At 45.8% G+C, this 20913-nt stretch overlaps 1 long non-coding RNA gene across 1 annotated transcript in view; it reads right to left on the minus strand.

Moving 5' to 3' along the window:
- Positions 1-20913, minus strand: part of LOC135182456 (uncharacterized) — a 102771-nt gene that overhangs the window by 11490 nt on the left and 70368 nt on the right. The window contains exon 2 of the long non-coding RNA XR_010305217.1: positions 11293-11366. This is a non-coding gene — a long non-coding RNA (uncharacterized LOC135182456). The remainder of the gene's footprint in view (positions 1-11292; positions 11367-20913) is intronic.

Here is a 20913-nt window from a genome sequence, read left to right on the forward strand (position 1 = left end):
GTAATTGCCTCTCACACCTTACTTCCCAGACTCTCCAAATACCACCTTTCCTAATAAAAGTCAGAGCAGAGCTCCTCACCTCTATTTTAAGCTGGCAGGCCATGGAAAGGAATCAAGAAACCCCCTGTGCTGGGATTGTCCCTGGTAGAAGTGGATTAAAGCTGCCCTGCAATTGGCCCCTCTCCAGCTAGATGTGGCTTTGACATATTTGTGACTTTAATGTGCAACGTTTCTCCTCAGGTGCCACCATGAGCTTTGCTAAACCACATATTGAGACCCACATGACCAGCCAGAGCAAGACTTGCTTTATAGTCCAGAGAAGAGCAACCTTCCACTGCTGAGCCACTCTGCTGACCACAGATCCAAAGGCATGGCTGAACCATCTCGTGTGACACTGTTCTCTGAGACAGGCTCCCCATGATCATCCTGAACACCATGGCTGAAGAATGGGCAGAGACACCATTTGGTTTTCCCCCCAGGGTTGAACTTGTCACGTTCTTTTATTGATGAGGTAGGCAGGACTGGTGGGTTGATGTGAGCAACGCCACAGAATTGCTGCCTACTTAAATATATATATACACAGGGAGAAAAAATACACAGTGCCTTCAGCAGATACTGTGATTTAAGTCACAATACGCCTACTGGCATGTCCACCTCCAGAGATCTGTCGTCACAAGTGTCCCAGCACAACGGTACCACGAGGTTAGAGCAGCATAATTGTGTAGCATTACTTCTACCCCAGAGCAATACATCCACATGCTGAAGCTACCCCAAATACCAAGCTTTCATCCCACCGGCAAAGCTTTGCTACAAGTTTTTGTGACCTAAGATGCCATGACTTTTTCTCCATGGCTAATGAAGTGCTTGTCTGGTACCCTCAGAAATACCCAAATCTCTGCTGATAAAAGGTGTCCAACAGAAAGAACAGGAATGTCAAGCCAATGATTAAGACAACTCATCTCCCCTAATGGCATGTCATCTCATTTGTTTTCTTCTTAAAGGACAGAAGGAAAGCCTGAATTAACTAATTCCCTCCAGTCATACACCAGCTAATTGCACTGGCTTCCTCTCCCCAGCTCACTCCATCCATCTCACAGCCATTTACTCCTAATGTGCCCTAAAAGTTAGCTTGTTTGCAAGGAGAGGTGCAGCCTCATTTCCTTAGGAAGGCAGCATCCTTTGGAGTAGCAGTAGTTTGTCATAGCTGCCTCACAGCCTGATCTCATGACTCTTTCCTCCAGAACACTCAAAGCTAAAGCAGAAAACCCAGCAGCAAACATCCCATTTGGACACTCGGGAGTGCACAAAGCCACGTTATTTTCAAAGGTGCAGCACAGCTCCAGGTGGCATCCAGCAACAAGCACCAGGCAGCAGAGAGATGGGGGCACTTCAAAACTCTGCATTATTTTGTGGTGTTAAGATGTTTGGTGTGATACAGCTGATTTGCTAAAGGGCCATGAAGGGCCACACACTGTCTCTATTACAAACCCCTGAACTTACATAGGAAGAATCACAGAACTTCAGAGTTGGAAGGGACCTCCAAAAATCAAGTCCAACTCCCTGCCAAGGCAGGATCACCCAGGGTAGTTCACACAGGAACACGTCCGGGAAGGTTTTGACAGTCTCCAGAGAAGACTTTCTGCTCCAGGCAGCCTATTCCAATGCTCTGTCACACTCAGTGTAAAGAAGTTTCTCCTCATGTTTGTCACTGCTGCTCCTTGTCTTATTGCTGCTGACACCGAAGAGATTGGCCCCATCCACTTGACACCTGCCCCTCAGATATTTGTATACATTGATGAGATCTTCTCAGTCTTCTGCAGACTAAACAGCTCCAGGTTTCTCAGTCTCTCTGAGAACCCTCCTAGGGGACCACAGAAGCCCACCTGAGCACCACTTCTTTTCAGGGCACTGAGAGGGGGAGAGAAGGGACCATTTTGCATCCTCTTCCTTCTGTGCACCCTCACTGGCAGCATCCCTCCCCAGGCTGCACATCCTGCTCCCAACAGTGCAAACAGCCACTCACAGCCATGGCAGATTGAAGATTTGCACATCTGCTGGCTTGATGGGACGAAACCACAGAGAGAGGAGGGCTTGTGGTAATGATCCTCCATCTGGTACTCCGCCTAGGATTGGCCACTTCTACCTGGAATGCTACTCTGCAAACAGCTCCAGCATGACACTATTTGGAAGGACTGCACAACACAGGCTTTACAGATGGATCAAGAGAAATCAAGATCAGGGTATGAACTGCAGGAGCCCTGCTAGGGCAGAGGCCAAACACAAGGTAAACAGGAGAGAGAGGAGATGAGCAGGAAGAAGAATTAATCCCACTGAAAGTGGAACATGGAGGTACCAGGCTGAAGAGGAAAGCACTGAGATCTCCCATAGCAGAAAGGGAAAGGTGAGATGGAGAAACAGGATGGGAGAGCACAGATTCAGACACAGGTCCAATAAGGAATGGCTCTGTCCTAAGCTCCCACCTTTTTTGTTTGCATTATCTGCCCAAAGGAGAAGGAAAAAACGTCTTTGTAAGAGGTGCTTCTAACCTGGTAGCTGCCTTGCCCTGCTTACACCAGAGCCAGAAAGCAGTCCTCTGTTCCTCCTCCTCCAAAATGCAGCAACGAAGAGAAAGAATTCAAGGCAAAGGGACACTGGGAGATGAAATAAAGGAAAAAGGATGAGGCCACCAACAAAACAGTCCTTGCACTGTATCTCCCCACTTCTGCCTTGCCAGGAGAAACACAATTTTTTCCCTCCTCATCTTCCCCTGTGCCTTTCTTAGTACCTCTTGTAATATAGAGGACCCAAACATAAAAATGGATGGGTTTGGGTCAATGGCAAGAGTAGGCTTGGGGAATCTAAGATCATCCCTTGCATTTCTTCAACAGGTGAGAGCCAGCACTGAGTATTTCAAAAGCCACTCCTAAACACATGCTGGTAGAGTACCCACAGGCAGACAGTGGAGGAGGGATAGCCCCAGTGGCCACATGCTCCCTGTCACTCAACTATGCTTTACAAACCAGCATCTATTCTCTATCATAACTGCAGGATAGCAGCCATCAGTGTAGGTCCAAGGTATGAAACTCAGGTCTTAACCAAGAACAGCAGGGCCAGTGAGGCAGCTTTCTGAAAAGTCAAGGTGAGGATTAAGAAATTCTCATTACCACTATTTGCAGAGATGTTTTTAAGAGAGTGACTCAGCCAGGCTCACATGGGAAATACAGGAAAGACCTAGAAATAGGTCGAGGTGCCCTGACCCTTGGGACCAGGTGCTAACTACTCAACTATGCCTGTCACACTGGGCAAGGAAAGTGCAGACCTCTGGATTTATGACAAGATTTCACAACCTTTCAGCTCAGTTTGGAAAAAGAAGGTGACATTATAGATGACTTAAAAAAAAACCAAAACAAATCAGAAGAGAACCTCTCCCAGCCTTAGTTACAAGAAGACCTGATGACAGAGCAGAAAGGTGCTAAAAAATTATCCAGGCAGGTGGCTCTAAAAAAAACAATGAGACAGAGAAAAGAAAGAGGAAATGTAATTGAAAGAAGAGCCTCTCTCATACTAATGTCATTCTTGACATTTGAGCAAGTAATTTTAAAGAAGACTAAAATAATATTTACATACTTTCAAAATCACTGGATTTTGAAGACAACTCTGTTAGATCATCTCCAGGGAACAAAAGAATGATGGGCTAATTAGCTGTGCTTGCCAAAAATCACTGTGCTTCTTTTTGTTATGATTTGCTGCATGCTGCTTGCCTGGATTGGGACCTCTCTGTGCAAGAGGCTCTGCAGACAGACCAAGCAACAGCTCTGGCTTCCAGATGTTTTCTCCGACTGAGTGTTTGTGCTGTGGTGGTTCTGAGACTGCAGCCAAGCACAGTAAAATCCCATCATGAAGGTGAGCTCACCCTCAATGAATGCCAGCTCCGCTCTGCTTGAGAGCGCTCTGTTCACTGGTCTTAGTCAGCCAACACAGGTTGTGCTTTACCCAACATCCTTTTGCTGAGTTAATTAGAAAAGAAGAAAAAACCAGAAAGCTGGCCCAAAACTGTAGTGTAAAATTGAGCCTTGGTCTGAGACTCAGCCGGGTCTTTTCCTTCTGTCTTGTTTTCGCACGTTGGCTCATTTCCTGCTTCTGCTCAGAAATGAAAACTGACACACACAGAGGCTAGGGTAATGGCATTTCTGACTTTGCACATAGTTGATGAAAATACACCAATGGGCTGGTGAGAGCCATGTTTGCTCTCTCCAAACTCCCTGCACCTAATGGTGTCCCATGATGCAGGCAGCTCTGCCTCAAGACAAACCTTTGGATGATGTCACTGATTGCACATCTTTCACTATCAGGAAAGAGGTGGAAAAGGAGGGGAAAAGGGAGAGAAGTGAGAAAGTGAAGCAACTGTTGGGCAGAATCAGAGGAGGATAAACAAAGAGCTCCTGTATGCAAGGTAAGTCTCACAGCTCTCCAAATAGATGGAGGGCATTCCCATCCATTTCTGAGTGATCATTTTACCTTCATCATCAAACCTCATTTCAGGTTTGAACCTTCCTAAAGCCAGCTGCTTGCAAACCTGCAACGCTCACCATATGATTTATTATGGATAATCTGACTTTGCAATATGCTGTGTGCCTCCTTTGGCACTATGGAAATCCATAACTGACGTGGATAAACGAACAGTGAGCTTTGTGCTTGCTCTAAAGACAGCACAGAGAGAAATGACCAAGCATAATCTTATTTTCAACACAGCCTACTTCTCAAATCTACTGGGAAGGAGCTGCCAGATATTTTCCTGGTAAAGAAATATCACTAGCCTGAAGCTAGGTGTTGATTTAAGGCCATATCTGTGTGGAGAGGTTATACAGCTCAAGATGTGGTTCTGGGGGAACGAATGAACTGATGATTGGGAGCAAAAGAGTATGTTCCAAGTACTCATTGCAAGTGAACCAAAACTTGAACTAATGCTAGTAGAAAAACTGAAAAGATTCACATGAGTATCACTAATAAAAATGCTAGGGTTGCTTTCTGCTTCTTCACAATCCAAGATGATCATTAAAAAGCATTCAGAAGTTTCACAAGACTGCCTTAATTTTGACCAAGCCCTTACATCTCAAATTTTTTTTCCTAGAAGCCTGTTACTTATTAACTCCCCCCCGCCCCCGTGGTTCTTCAACTCTAGCTTTAAGGCTTTGATTCATGGAGCAGAAACAATGCCATGTGATCTTCCCAGCCATCCACCCTCTAAACTGCAGAAATTCACCACAATTAAACAACCCTTTGGGTGCAAATCCTCTCAACTGCTGACAAAATATTTATCAGGGACACAGCTGCTAAAACTGGGACAAGTTTGTGAACAAATGACCACATCTCACTGTAAGACATTTGGGGGGACAAAAAGATCTTAAAGTATAGAACAGGAAGCAACAACTATTTTTTAAAATGGCTTTAAGACATTTTATGAATATCTATGAGCTGCAAGAAGATTATTGGGAGGTAGCCAGTTCATGGAAATCAGTGTAGTTGTTTCAGCCTGCATGGAGCTAGATTTACACCAAATGGGTATGGAGACTTTTCAAATAAATCTTTGCAGGGCTTTGCTACTATCAAGTGTGCTGAATTTTGGTGATGCTTTTCACAATAGGAAGAACATCCTAGGGAGTATTAAACTGAACTAATGTTCTCATATATAATGTGGACACCAAAGTGCCCAGAGAAGTCCATCGTGTACACTAGCTTAGCTGCAGTCACTAAGAAAGACTGCAGAATTTGGCTCCAAACAAATGAAAAATGTGAAAAACTGGGGATGATCCAACATAGCCTAAGAGTGTGCTCTTACCATCAGGTACAAGCTTCACTCACTGGGAACTTCTTCTGCTGGAAGAAGACAGGCTAGGGAGGAGCAGAGTGCCAAAAAGCTACACACACGCAGGAGTAAAGGACAAAACAGCAGCTTCTAACCAGGAGACTTTGAGTTAGATTTCCCTAAAATCTTGAGAGCACAGAAGTGCCCAGTACCCACTAGGATGCTGTGGCACATCTATAGCCAAGTCCCACTGACTCTCCTAAGATCCCTAGTCTCTGTCAGATGATGTATTTTTGAACCTCAAACCAGAAAGCCACGTTTGAGTATTGGTTCACCATGGGCAAGAGGAAGGGTCTTCTCTCATAGACATCCTGAACACTTCCCACCTTTCCGCTGCCCACAGCACACTGCAGAGAGCTTTCCCAGGGAATTGTGCGCTCAAGGAAAGGGAAACCAAGCAAACAAAAACCCCAAACTTTGATCATTTTATTAGGGTGCAGCCAACAGCACTTCCTTATGCAAAAACTGGGACAGGAAATAGAGACGTGACTCCTGTGGCTCCTCTCCCTGCATTATCACTTGAGAGGACAGGAACTATGTGTTGTAGCCAAGCTAGAGACGCATGCCGCTTGCTAAGCTCTTTTCTGCAAGACATAAACAAACTGGCAGCCAAGAAGATTCTCTCTCTCCATTGTTTATATGCTTTTCCTTTGACCTGGTCACCTCTTTCCTGCACAACTGTTTGCTGTGGGAATGTATTCCCAAGTGCTCCTCTCCCACTTTGATCATGCTTGATGCTCCTGCTCAAAACACCCAAGACCTCTTGCTCTCCTCTGATGTTGCTCTCAATTAAAAAAAATGGAGAGAAACCCACATCTGATAAGTCTCATCTCTTCAGTTAATGGCACACAAATGTAATGTACCTCAAGAGGCCTTTGGGTGCTGTATGTACATACATATGGGATGCCCTTTGAGCTGCTGTTTCTGGCTATGGTTCCCTTACAGGCATTAGGAGAGAGGGCCGTCCATAGGTTGGTGCTCCTGCCCTCTCTGTTCCACTCTCTCCTTCACATCTTAGAAGACAGTAACAAGTTTTTAACATGAGTATCTCATACAACAGTGAGGGATCCAGTCCAAAGCTGTGCTTCCCCACTGGCCTGGCTTTGGCAAACCCCACCAAACAGCACACAAAAGTGACAGCTGACACATGTGTGTCAAGGTGTGACCAAGTGGTGAGTGCTCAGGAGTTGGCTCAGCATTGGTAAGTGAAAGTCAAAGCCGGTGCAGATTCAGGTCCCAGTGGAAGCAAAAACTTTGGAAGTTCACAAAAAGATAAAAAGGACCCCAAAGTTTGCTTCCTGCAGTGACAGGCATGCACAGGGGAAAGAGGGGGTTTATTAGCTGTCTGTTCCCAGGATAGGTCTGAAGTAGGTCTGCACTGACATGTTCTTCTGAGCTTGGTGGGTGCATACCTAGACTAGCCAGGTTATGACGACAGTTTCATCCCAATCTGTTTTATGAAGCTCTCTTCTAACTTAATTTCTCATGCTCCCACCACTCCCAGCCCAGAGCCCCCATGTCTGCCAAAACCAGGGTTGTCAGTGCCTAATTACCTTGGCAAGAACAAAGCAAACTGACAAAAGAAAAAAGACTCCACAAAGGCAGAGATGCTGAACACACAAAGAGGAAATGTTGCCTTCTCAGCACAAAACATGAGGTTCAGTCTCCAGCTGTCCCTGTAGAGAGGGACAAGACCCCATGAGGAAGCCCTCAGGGCAATGTGGGGACAACTATGGTGACAGACACTTATGTCTGTAGGTGTCATATGGAGAAAGCTTGTGTCTCAGCTGCCCAGGCTGCTTCCTCTCTTGCTCATCTCACTCCCATCATCTGGGCCATTCATGTCACCAGAAAGAACAGGTTCTCAAAAGGGATGTTGCTTTTGCACCCTGCAGCGCTGAGAAACAGAAGTCTATGTCAAGGGCAACCTTGTCCTTGCAGCTAGGCAATTAAGTGGTTCTTTGCAGCCTGGAAGGGTAATAGTCTGTACCAAGGGATTGGAAGTTTCCCACTCTGAAGGACTCTTTGATCCCTCACATTACTGTGATAGCAGGAGGAAGGTCCAACCTGCACATTGCTCTGGGCTGCCCCACAAAGCTCCCCAATGTGTGTGCCAGGGCAAAGCCAACAGAACCCTTTATTTCACAAGTAATTAACTGGGCAGCCTCCCTTGAGCCTCTTCTGTTGCTTCCTGGGCACATCCCTGAAATTAACCTCAGAGCTAATGAAGCCAATTATCAATGGCAGACATGGTTTGCCTCTAATTATGTTCCCTGGAAAGGTCACCCAAAGCAGCACATTGTGAAACCCAGCTAATTGCATTGTCTGCTCGCAGTGCGGAGCCGGCTCCTGCGGGGCTCTGCTGGGCTCACAGGGAGGCTCGTATGCCATCACCCAACAATTGGAGCCTCCAGCTGGGGGAAAAAGTGGCTGCGAGAGGAGAACCCACTGCCAAAGCCTCCTTGCCACCAACATTGCTCATAGATACAAGCTCTGACTGCTGGCTTATCCCTCTCCTTCAGATGTGGCCAGCCCGCCTAGCTGTCGAGGCAGAAGATTAGATGAACGTGCCAAGCTAGCTGGGTGTCAGAGGGAAGCTGCTGGATGCTTCTCTCTGGAAATTGTTTTGTTTTCATATGACTCCTTTCTTAAAAAAAAAAAAAAGGGGAGGGAGAATTTTGGTTGGAAAAATTCATGCTCAGGGCCTAGCCTTGGGACACTGGGTTCACAGTGTCAGCCATAGCAGAGCCCAGCAAGGAGATGCTGCCCCATTTTGAAGTTAACACCATGCTGGGGGGAACAGGAGCAGACCTCCTGGTAGTTTTGAAAAGTCTCTAGAAAAAACCACGGTCCAAGCAAAAGAACAGCACAGAGCAGGACAAAACCAGCACGTGTTGCACTGTTTCTCTTTGGAGAGAACATTTCTGACTGCTACAACCACTTGTGTTCCTGAAGAGTTCATGCAGGTAACAGTCTCCACTCTGTGTCGGATAATGGATCCACCCAGTTTTAGCTCTATGATCCCCCTGGCAAGCTACAGCACATTATGCATTTGCTCTCACCAGCCCACAGAGCAGCTCAGAGAAGGCCAAACGGCATCACCTTCCTGTGTTTTCATACCATAAAACTTTAGAGCAACAGATAGTGCCCTGCCTTCACCACCTGCATCCGCCAGAACACACAGCTTCAGCGCAAGACCTTGATGTCTTTGAGCCTATGGATCAGAGATCACCATGCTCCACCTTGGCTTACAAGGAAAGGTTTAAGAAGAAAGCAAAAATTCCTCAAGAGGCTCTCAACTCCTTCTCAACTCTTGTCCTTATCATACAGGACTAAAGAGAACACAATACTTATGCCTACAAACAGATACCATCTAAGACTGAGTAGGAAGTGGTACTGTGACTGCTTGTCACATAACCAAGCTGAATCTTGTGGGTTGCTGCCCCAGCTCCTGAAGCACAGTGAGGTCTTTAGTGCTTCTGATGGGCTTTGCCAACACAATCTGCCTGCTGTGAGCCTCCAGTTTGTTTGTAAACACGCAAAACTGATCTGGTAAGTAAAGCAGTTGCAGTGTCCACCCTTCCAGCAGGGAAATCCAAGACAGACATTCAGCTGCTACACTGGATGCTGAAGCTTGCTGTTACCAGAGGTTGTTATGGAGAGAGAACACGTTCAGCCAATGGTAATTAACAAGTTATACATGAGCCACCGAAAGGAAGTTCCGGCTGCTGCATTTCTGACACCATCAGCTGGGTGTTAGACCAGCTGCATGGACTCTACCCCTTTCCTGTCCCCACTGTGGCTCAGGGAGCAGTGTGCCTGTGCCCCACTGCAACACAGCCTGTAATCACATTCACATGTCAGGTCACACCAGGCGGGAGATGATGTGTGTGACCACATTAAAGAAGGGAATTTTTTCCTTTGAGATTTCTTTGTTGACTTTAATAAAGGCTCCCTCTGGGCTTTCATGCTTCAAAGGGGAAGGGGAGAGGGACCATCTTCACACATCCTAATTAACAACGTTTAATAATCATTCTTGCATGCTGCTTTGGTTCTGCATCTTTTGCACAGCTCAAAAGGAAGTAAGAAGTTTCTGAAAGGGCTTAGAGAATGCCAGTGTTCTCCAGCCTCAATGAGCCTCAGAAAGCCATGGTGCAGAAGTGGATGTGCCAAAAGACTCACACATAATCCTCTATAGACATGGCACTGACAGAGGCACACAGAGGGGCATGGGTAACCAAATATTGTCTTCTATGGAGTTTCTTAGATTGGTGGATTCAGTTGTTCTGGTGGCCTCTCCTTTGTCTTGTAAGAGGACAGAGAGCAGAACAGTTGCTTACATTGCTCTGTTCTGAAAACCCTTTGGGAGGCTAGTAAGGACGCACAGCAGTTAGAGAGCTAACCACAGATGCCCCCATCACCTCTGAGGTGCCTAGCACTATGAAAATTGAATTTCAGCATCTTGAGGAATTCAAGGCCCTGTATCCTACAAACTGGAACGTAGAAGGTTTCACCTCAAGATGAGGAGAAACTTCTTTACAGCGAGGGTGACAGAGCACTGGAACAGGCTGTCCAGAGAGGTTGTGGAGTCTCCTTCTCTGGAGACTTTCAAACCCCACTTGGATGCATTCCTGTGTGGACTTGATCTCTGGAGGCTCCTTCCAACCTCTAAGGTTCTGCAATTCTGTGATTCTGCAGTACAATCCAGGAGGGACCAGGGAATGACATGACTTCACAGGAAGTCAGTGGAAAATAGGTCCATTGTACACTTGTTACTTCCAAGTGATACTTGCAGCTCTAGTTTTCAGTAACAAACAGAATTTATCCCAACCATTTGGCCACTGAGAGGGAAAAATACACAACCCAATCTTCATTTGTAAAGACAGTGCAACTCTTTGGCATGGAAGCCCTGTCTTTGGTTCTCCTTAGGAAAACCTGCCATCAGTGCAGAATTAAGCTCTCTCATATGTGCCACCTTCACACCAGGCTCTCACCAGTTTGCACTGCTTCTCACCTCATGGCACTGCAGGAATTTAATGCACTAAACTAGCACTCTAGGTCCTGCTGACCGTAACATTGATCTCTTACTCATACAAGCCTAGGGCTTTGTACATGAGATAGGCACCACAGGCTTCTCCTAGATTACATATTCAATACCTGGATAACTTTAAAAGAGTGAATTCTGAACACAGAGAGGACTTCTGAAACTCCCTGGGGGATTTAAAGTTATTTGTCGAACTCTACAACTCTTCACTCGCATGCAGGACTGTGGTGCTCTGTAGGCACACATCCTCAGAGCAGTACAATACCTTCATCCTTGTAACAAGATTCTCTACAAAGTCTGGCTGGTCAGCAAATCCAACATCCATTTTCTGCAAGGGCAAATCCAAGTGCACAACCTTCCCATACAACATGAGTGGGATTACCTGAGCTTTGTCCCCATGCTATGTCTGCAAGTCATGTCCCAGGTCCCAAACCACAAAAGTTGTGTTTCTTCTCCCTGAAAACAACAATGAAAAACTTGGGATAAATACAGAGAAGATCTTATCCCCTTCAGCATGCTCAGATGGAAAAAAACAGAGCTCTGTAATCCATAAATATTCACATGTGGCTTTCCTGCCCTTTCTTGCAGTGGTCTACTTGAGTGGTTCCCATCACCACTCAGTGGTGGGAAGGTGGTGCTGGCATTTCACTTAGCAAGGCAGCCTCTGCAGGACATCTCAGAACCCATCTTGAATGGGCATCTTTAAAATCCTCCTATAAGGCCCCAGTCTTCCTTTGGCTGGAAACACTCCAATGAGCATTGGAGCTGGAGCCAAAAACACAAGAGGTCCCAACGCCATTCACAAAATAGTTAGGACTGCAGTCCACTTACATTTTTAAGGGCAGCTTTGGCACTATTTCTGTGTCTGGCCTATAAAGACTATCAGCTCAGGCTGATATGAGCAGAAAGAAGAGAGCTGCCAAAGTTTTCCCAAGGGCTCCTGAGTAGCAAAGCACGAGTATTGATGGGATGGAGAAGATACCGACAACCTGCTATGCATGCACTGTGTTTGAGCTCCTGCCTGCTATGGCCTTGGGTAAACTAATGCTACATTTGCTAACCAACATGAAATGCAGAAGTCTATATGAACCACATGTTTTCCATCCATTCCATGTGCTCCATCAGCTTGATGGAGTTAGATGATGCAGACAGACAGTCTGAGATCTGGGTTAAATAAGTTGAACTGCTTTATTTTTCTCTTGGCATTGCAGTGCACACAAGAAATTCTCACAGGGTAGAGCATCTGGAGCACATTATTCATTAAGAATGAAAGATGCTGTTGTGTTTGTGGAGGAACCAAGCACGCTTCTTGCAAGCATATGACACAAACCAGAGTGACAATTAACGGCATGGCAGCTTTCTTTGAAGGATATTAGTTCTACCTCATGTTAAATAAAACCTTTGCCAGCTTGGCTGACAGCGCAGGTTTCTGAGGAGCCATTTCTCTAGCCCCGTAAGAGACATGAAAGAGAGCTTTTAAGTAGCACTCTAGCAGTTGTACATGCAGCAATGGGAATTCCTACACACAGTAGCAAGATGTAACTGTTGTCAGATTGAGACCATGGTAGGAACTGGTGCCATGACTTCTCTCTACGCATAGTTTTTTTACCCAACAGCTTACTCAAAACAAATGCAGAAACACAGTGTGGGTCAGCCAGAAATCGGTGGATATGAGACAAAATCTGATGAGCCAAAGCAGCAAACAAAGGAGTTTTCTATTCTTTAGTGGCCAGTGGCTCAGGCTCTTGCACAGAATGTGGAAGCCCTGCCTGGGTTGGGTCCCACCTTTCCTTGGGAGACCTTTAGCTCAACTCTCTTGACTCCTGTAACCTAGCCCATTTTTATGCTCTAGCTAAGACACCACATCTGCCAACAACCAACATGACCCTGGTCTGCACCCTGTGTGTGTGGGTGTTTCTCTCCTGTGAGAACTCACCATGGAAAGCCAGGTGAAAAAGTGGACACAGAACTGGAAAAATAAGACAACTTCCCTGGAGGAGAGAGGGCACAATACGAGTAATTAGAGGTTGGATCTAAGCAAGTGCTGTAGGGAAATGGAAGAACTTGAAGGATGACCCAAAGGAAGCATAAAACAGAGATAAGAAAAAAAAAATGACTGAGCATGACAGACAGGTGATATTCCTCCTCATGGTTATGTCATCACACAAGCAACCATTCCAGGTCACTTGGAAGAAGGGAAGGGAAGACAGAGAGCCTGAACTGCAAGGCCAGTGCAGGAAAAGTACTTATTAAGACAGAATAAAAGTCCTCCTTGTGCCTTTGATGACAGCAGTGTCTTGCACCTCCCAGGCAGAAATCCTGAATCAGAACCTTTCCAAACTGCAGGTTCCTGTTGTAGTGTGTATGCACAGATGTACCTAATGTTATATATATGAGATGTTACACTAATCTCAAAACCACCATATTGATGATATGTTTAACTCTTCAGGAAGCTACCTCTGTTTTCCTTCTCTGAGTTTGGTATATTTAAGTAATTTGTTCTTACCCACTCTTCTAGAAACGAGAAAATTGCTTCTAATAATCTATGTCAAAAAGCCTGTTCCTTCTACCATATTAACAGAAGAGCTACTTCAAGTTCAGAAAGAATGAACAAATAAATAAGAGTTCTCAGACAGTAATGGCAGAGAAGTGCTTCCACTCTTTGTGTACATCAATTATTCCCTTCTATTTAAATCCATGACTAATTACCCTTGGAAGCGAAATAGCCAACGTCCAGTTGAGTACAGGCATCCTTTATAACGTAATCAAGAACTCATCTAGCTTGAAAATCATGGCAATTATCAGTGAAGTGAAGGGTTGTATGGACCTTAGCCCTGCGGCAGGAAGTGCAGTGAGGGAAGGAAAGGAGGAAGAGGAGTGTTCAGATCATGGACAAGAAACGCACAACTTGTGACACAGCTTTAGGAAGGCACTTGTGAGATTAGGGTTTGCTCCAGCCTCTCCAGCCTTCAGTAGAAATGAAGCATTTGGAGTGACTGTCTTTGATTTTGTGGTCCCAGAGTTTTGCTGCAGCAGGTAAACTAGGAATAAAACTGCAAGCCACCATTACTTTTTCCTGCAGGGACATCATCTGAATCAGCTTTTCCTGCTTATCAATGCAACCTGGCTTATCACAAGAGTTTGAACTGATTTGTACGTGGAGCTTTGTACACCCACATACAAAGAGAAAGGCACACTCAGGAGTGGACTTCCACACTGTATCATCTATCACAAGGGTTTCCCCCTCTACAACGATTGCAGTTGTCACACCACCTCACAACATTTCTATGCCTGCTCTTGAATGCAGCTGACAGGCCATGTACCCAGCAAAGCACAGGGGAGTAGCCAGCCTTGCTTCAGGCAGTATTTGAAGACATTTGGCCATGGTTTCTAATGTGCAAATGCAATTACACTTTCTGGCTTCTTACCACTGTGCAGTCCTATCCCAGCCTTGGCCTCCCTTGTTTCACTGGTTAGAGACAGGATGGCTTTCAGAGAGAGGAGTTTGGAGAGGAGGGCTAGAACAGTTTTCACTGCCCAGTTCCACACAAAGTCATAAAAATCATAATGCTGGGAAACACTGGAACAGGCTGCCCAGAGAGGTTGTGGAGTATTTTTTTCTGGAGACTTTCAAAACCCCACCTGGATATGTGATACGCAGAAGAGAAGGTCCTTTACCTCATCAAGCAGCATTACTAGTTTCTATTATAGACATCTTGGGTAAGCCCTTTGGGAGGAGGCTCAGTGTAATGAGAATTACAGATGTTGCTACAAAATGAAACAGAGATGTCCCTGGGTTTTTAAATGCCTCTTTACATTATGCATCTCCAAGCAAGACTTCAGAGATGTGAGAGAAAGACACAACTTTTGGAAACATGTATTCATGTGTGTGTATATGTATAGAAATATTTCTTCTGACCTCCAAAGACTGTCAGATCACCAGTGGGTTCTTAAATTCAACAAGCAACTTCACAAAGCCCCCCAAAAGAGACTTTTGATTAAGATCTAGGGTAGGTTGTCCCTGCCCATGGCAGGGAGGTTGGAACTAGATGATCCTTGTGGTCCCCCCCTTCCAACCCTGACTGATTCTATGATTAAGACAACCAGTTAGAGTTTGGCATGAGTACTGTGAAAACCTTAGAAGCTATCTGCTCTTGAGACTTTTCTCAGGAAAGAGAAATCTTTGTTGTCTGTCAGAGAGTAGCAGCAGCTCTGTGTACTGTTGTGCAAAGATGTGAGGCAGCAGGACAAGGAAGACAATCACCTTGCCTTCAGCAGTGCTCTCATCCTCAACTAGCTGTTGAGCAAAATCAACATGAGACAGAGAGGGGAATGGCATGCAAATACAGCATTGGTTCCTGACCACATGGCAAATTACAACCTGAGATTCTAGAATCTACCTGCTAAAAAGTTCTCCTTTCTTAGACAAAAATCTTGCTTTACAATCAGAACTAATTTTCCTTAACTACATGAGCTGTGACTTATCCACACTCGAAGGGGAATCAAGGGCTGTTTTCTGACCAGATCCCACACTAGAATCATACATTGCAAATAGACTATGTTCAGGGCAAAAGATTTAACCTCTGAATCTCTAGGATAAAAACAGAAGCTTAATCCCAAGTGCACTACTGTAAAAAGCAGTTGCACACCTCACATCTTTCCAGACAAGTTATTTAGCAGAACACAACAGACCTTTTACTCTTTATAAATAACACAGCTAAAAGACATGAGACATTGAAGTTTCAGAGGTTGCTCTAAATCCCTTAAATAAGTGAAGGATAATTCTAAGACACAGGAAACCTTTAGCCTGTTCAGCAAGATGCAGTGATTTTGCTTGCCAGTTTGTACATGTCTCAACAGCCTTCTGCCATGGTTTTGAGCTTCTGGAGCTTCAGGTTTAAACAAATTCAGGGTGCCACAGGGAAAACTAAAGCTAATGTAGAAGCAGCAAAGCCTGTTCATATCCAGAAATCACTCCTGAGATCATCTGTGAGCAGATGCAAAGATATCTTTGGAAACAATAAACAGGGATGTAAGCATAGAGGAGAGCGAATGAGAAGGTGGTTTTATGTTCATTTCTTCATGCACACTCATGGGATTGCTCTCATGCAAGTCCTGACTAGGCAGACAGACCTCAGGCAGAAATGCATGCTCTCAATCCTTCTTGGGTTTGCCAGGCTGTCTGCTGGGCAGGGCACTTTGCAGGCCTATCAGAGTCTCAAAGGAACTCATCTGAAATGAAGGGCAGGAAGACAGCTCAGGAGATCATCTGCTCCAATTCTATGCTGCAAGAAGGCAGGAGTGGGCGTCAAAATCCCCCCTGAAATCACTACAGCTGCTAGGTTCAGCAGCTCTACTAAGCTGGTGTCACTGTGCCCAGCATCCATCCACACTCCTTGGCTAGGTTGCAGTGTCCCAGGCTCAAAGATGAGCTTGGCTTGCCTTTTTTTTTTTTACCCTTCTTCCTACATAGACCTTTGATTTTTGCTCTGCTCTGCTAAGACTTCAGTTGCTTTTTGTCCCACGGCCATGAGACATTTCCTTCCTACAGACAGTAAGAACAGCCCTAAGATATTTGAAGGGAGTGAGCTGCTCTTGGTTGGATATGGATGGCAAACAAATGTACAGGCAGGAAAAAAGAAATATAGAGACAAATAGGGAGCAATGGGGAGAGAAAAAAGGAGGAGAAACCAGCAGCAAGGTAGATTATGGGGGAAAAATACTCCGTGGACTGAGGAGGAAAGAAAAGGAGTAAGAAAAAGAGAGCTGAGAGAGCTGTATGATGACAGGCACTGGGATGAGTGGACAGATACAAGACTCAGCAACAGTTTACAAAGGCTCATTTAATTTCTGCATTCCCACTTTATAAGGTCTGGACTCAGGAAGAGGGAAAGCCACAGACTCTGTGTCTGCTCAGCCTGACTGGGACATCCTTTAAGAATCAGCCAAAACTCAGAAGTGCTTCGATGTGTGACCGTGGCCATGAAGAACTCACGCAAGAGAGCAAATCTCAGGGGAGCTGCCCATTTCCCAGCACTAGTTGGCTCCAAAGGAGACTCCCTGTCCTCTGGGATACTGGCCACAGACAAACTTGTGCAGAATTAGCCCATGAACCATCAGCTCCGTCACCTGGACATGCTCTCTGCTATGGCTGGAGAACCAAACAGCATTTATTTTACTTCCCTCAGGTCTGTAGGAGATCTTTCTTGGAGCAAATTAAACACCCACCTTCTTTTCCCTCTGCCCTGTTATTTTTGTTTTGGTTTTTGTTTTTAATGCCAATGCATGACCTGATGTTACCTGCACAAGCCAAAGCAAGGACATGAGCATTGCCCCAGGACATTTTGAGCTGTTGTACTGCAGCAGTGAAACTGATAAGAGAGAAGTGTCTCACAGGCAGCAGGATTTACACCTGCACAAGCAACACTCGGCACATTTCCAGTCCATCACCATAACTGCTCTAAGTGGTTCTATGCCTATTCACAAAGCACATAGACCTGAAATGCTGGATTTGCTGTGTTTCTTCATTAGTGGTTATTTTAACCTTCTCTCCCAAGAAATGGGCAAGTTCCACTATTGGCAGCCTAAGACACTGTTTATCGCCAAGATAAAAAGCCTGATGTTCTCTTGCTATCGGCTCTTATTTAAAGCAGAAGGAAGAACATGGATCAAGACTGCTAATGCAGCTGGCTGCTTTTATATAAAATAAACCCCAACCCTCTCCTCTAAGCTGGCTTTGATGCCAAACAAAAGAAACAGCTAAAGGTTTTTCCCCATGTAAAACGTCCTTGCACAAAACAGAAATTCCTCAATGGGAGGAGATGGAGAGGAAAACCCTGGTGTGGGCAGCTTCCTGAAAACACTTTAGTTTTTCCTTTAGTGGAATTATAGAATCATCCAGGTTGGAAGAGACTTCCAAGATCATCCAGTCCAACCTATCACCCAGACCTATCCAGTCAACTAGACCATGGCACTAAGTGCCTCATCCAGTCTTCTCTTGAACACCTCCAGGGACAGCAACTCCACCTCCTCCCTGGGCAGCCCATTCCAATGCCAATCACTCTCTCTGTCAAGAACTTCTCTCCTAACATCCAGCCTTTACCTCCCCCAGCACAACTTGAGACTGTGTCCCCTTGTTCTATTGCTGGTTGCCTGGGAGAAAAGACCAACTCCACCTGGCTAAAACCTCCCTTCAGATAGTTGTAGACAGCAATGAGGTCACCCCTGAGCCTCCTTTTCTCCAGGCTAAACACCCCCAGCTCCCTCAGCCTCTCCTCATAGGGTTTGTGTTCCAGGCTTTCACCAGCTTTGTTGCCCTTCTCTGGACATGTTCCAGTATCTCAACATCTCTTGAATTGACAGATATTTGCACTAAGCATTTCTTTGTGTCCTGGTTTGTGTGGATGAAGGGAAGTGGTTGCTTTTCCCCCAGGAGCCACACTCCCCCTCCCATGCTACTGTGCAGCCGCTGTCCTGGGCTCGTTTCAGCAAGAGGGAACATCAACTACAAAATTGGTTTCCCATCTCGTAAGTCAACACACAATCTTGTTCTTTTACATTTAATGGATTTAAAACAATTAGATTCCTTTCTGGTCCCAAATGGATATGCATTTCTTAATATATTCAGCCTAAACTAAACCAGCTCTAATTCCTGAAAATATTTACAAGTGCACTTAATTTAAAACATGTGAAGAGTCTCAGCGAGGTCAGTGGGACTATGCTTCAACATAGCTGCTCTCTAGCAGCTGCCAACCGTGTCTCTCCTCCCCTACACCCCAAGACCAGGCTCAGGAAAACTCAATCACAGCCAGGTTTGCCCAGAGGAGCTTTGTCCATGAGGACAAAAGGTAACTGGGGAAAGAAGCAGGGAAGAGATTTGCCCCAACATCAGAAAGCAAGACATTAACGCAGCTAAGGACCAGCCACACAGGGTCCGGTGGCTGCAACGCACAGAGGAATTTACATGTGGGGCTCTCGCACCACAGTGTGCTGCAAAAGCTTCAGCTGCAGCAGTGTTTTAACTGCCTCTCTCCCCAGAACAGGCTGGAGAGGAATTAAAGGCAAGCTAGACCTAATCAGATTATTGTAACGGCCTCCTCCAAGTAAACACAAGCTAAAATTAGCACCAGAGGACAGAGATCGCATCTCACCAAGGAGCGGATAAGCTGCCCTCGCTGTAGGCACATAAAAGCGGGTCACACAGATGTTTGCACTGGGTGATGTAGCACATCTGAGTTTGTCAAGCTGTTTGATAACTTCATACTCAAGAACATTTCTTTCCTTATTACGGAAACATCCTGGTTTCCAGTAAAAAGTGTTGCTGGCACCAGCATACCCCACATGCTGTTTTCTGCACAGTGGAAAGCAGAGGAGTTCATCGCATGGAAAGAAAAGCTGCAGAGGGATGGCAGTTTTCAGTGAGTTTCTGGTGGGTTTCCCCTTCCCTTCTTCCCCTCTTTAGAGCGTGGTGGCTGTGCCCATGCAATGTGGAGAAGCTGGATCCTTTCTTTCCCCAGTCTCCCAGCTGCAAAGCAAATATGCAGTGCCAACACAGAGCTATTCTTCCACTGCTGGTGCTCTGCAGGGAGACGGGATCCGATTTACCCCAGAAGCTCTGTCACTGTGTTTTAGCTCTACGGGGACACTCCTTAATCTGCAGGAGGAATCCACAGGACTTGAAACAATAAGAGAAAAGGAAATCATTGTTTTAAGACACGTACTGAAATCCCATTCTGTGAATATACTTAACACATGGTGAATGTGATGGCCAAATGCAGGCTCCCCTGGGTTAGCTTCTCAGAAATGGGCTGTCTTGTCCTTTCTTCAGATGGAAAAAATAGGAGGGGGATGACTTCCTTGTCTGCATGGATTAGTGATTGTAGCTGGGGTCCAGGGCTGTTGAAGACCCCATCTGTGCCAGGGTGATGAAGCCAGGGATTTTGCATGGCTTGGACAGGAATAGCACTGTGTGCACGGACATCTTTCTACACTAATCAAAGGGTCTGGAAACCCCTAGGGAAAACTTTTGCCTTTAAAAAAGGTAGCAAGAGGCCCAAAATGCAGAGGCTGTATTCATCTATTCATTGGCCAACAATGGCTCTGGGCTTGCTGGGCCTTGAAGTCCCAATACGGGGATGTTCACAGCCATGCAGGGGAATAAAGTGCCTGTTGGACACTCAAATTTGGTGAACATCAGCTCAGATTGGTTTCAGGAGTGGGGTCTGGGATTGCCTCCTCCTCCCTCTCTGCCTCGCTTCAGCAGAACAATGTCACTCTTTCTCCGTTTCCGAAAGGCGTCTTGCGAGGCTCTTTGCCTCACAGATCAGGAGCTGCTTTGAAAGGAGGAACCCGCAGTTTGACCTCTGCTCTGGTGAGAGACCTTTTGTGCCTCTGCAAAGCTCTCCACTCTGCACTGGCCCCACAGCCAGCGGAGGGAAACCCTGCAGGAAGCACGGATTTATTCTGCTGCCTACAATCGGGAGCAGCAGTGTCCTCTGGTGCCTTCATTGTCCAAAGGTGTTTGAGTGTAAAGCTCGCACAGAATGGCGACTTTCCAGTGATGCCTCTTGAAAAAGCCCTTTGGTGCTTGCCAGCCCCGCTGGGAATGCAAGACCTTAGGTGTCCAAGCTTATCTTCCCACCAAACTCATTCATTTAACAACCAACTCTGATTACTCCTTGTAGTTAAAAGAAAGCCTCCAGACAAAAGCTCGGTGGCTGTGTGCTCCTCGGCCATTCAGCACTGCTGGTGTGGGAAGCAGGTGTTTGGAGGTCTGCATTCCCACTCCTGTCTGAAGAGGCTGGAACAAGATACAGCCTTCAGAAACTTCCACTAAAAGGAAAGAGAGAGGCAGCAGAGCATCGCTTTGCTTTGAGAGTAGAAGGGCTCAGCTAATTTGTAGCATGAGCAAGCAAAGTGCTGCAAAATGCATTCCCATGGAAATTTCTGCAAATATGGAAACGAATCTAACTGAATGGGGCCTACATCTACATACCTTTTTTTT

This window comes from Pogoniulus pusillus, chromosome 16, assembly GCF_015220805.1.
Source record: "Pogoniulus pusillus isolate bPogPus1 chromosome 16, bPogPus1.pri, whole genome shotgun sequence".
In the NCBI taxonomy this organism is placed as follows: domain Eukaryota; kingdom Metazoa; phylum Chordata; class Aves; order Piciformes; family Lybiidae; genus Pogoniulus; species Pogoniulus pusillus.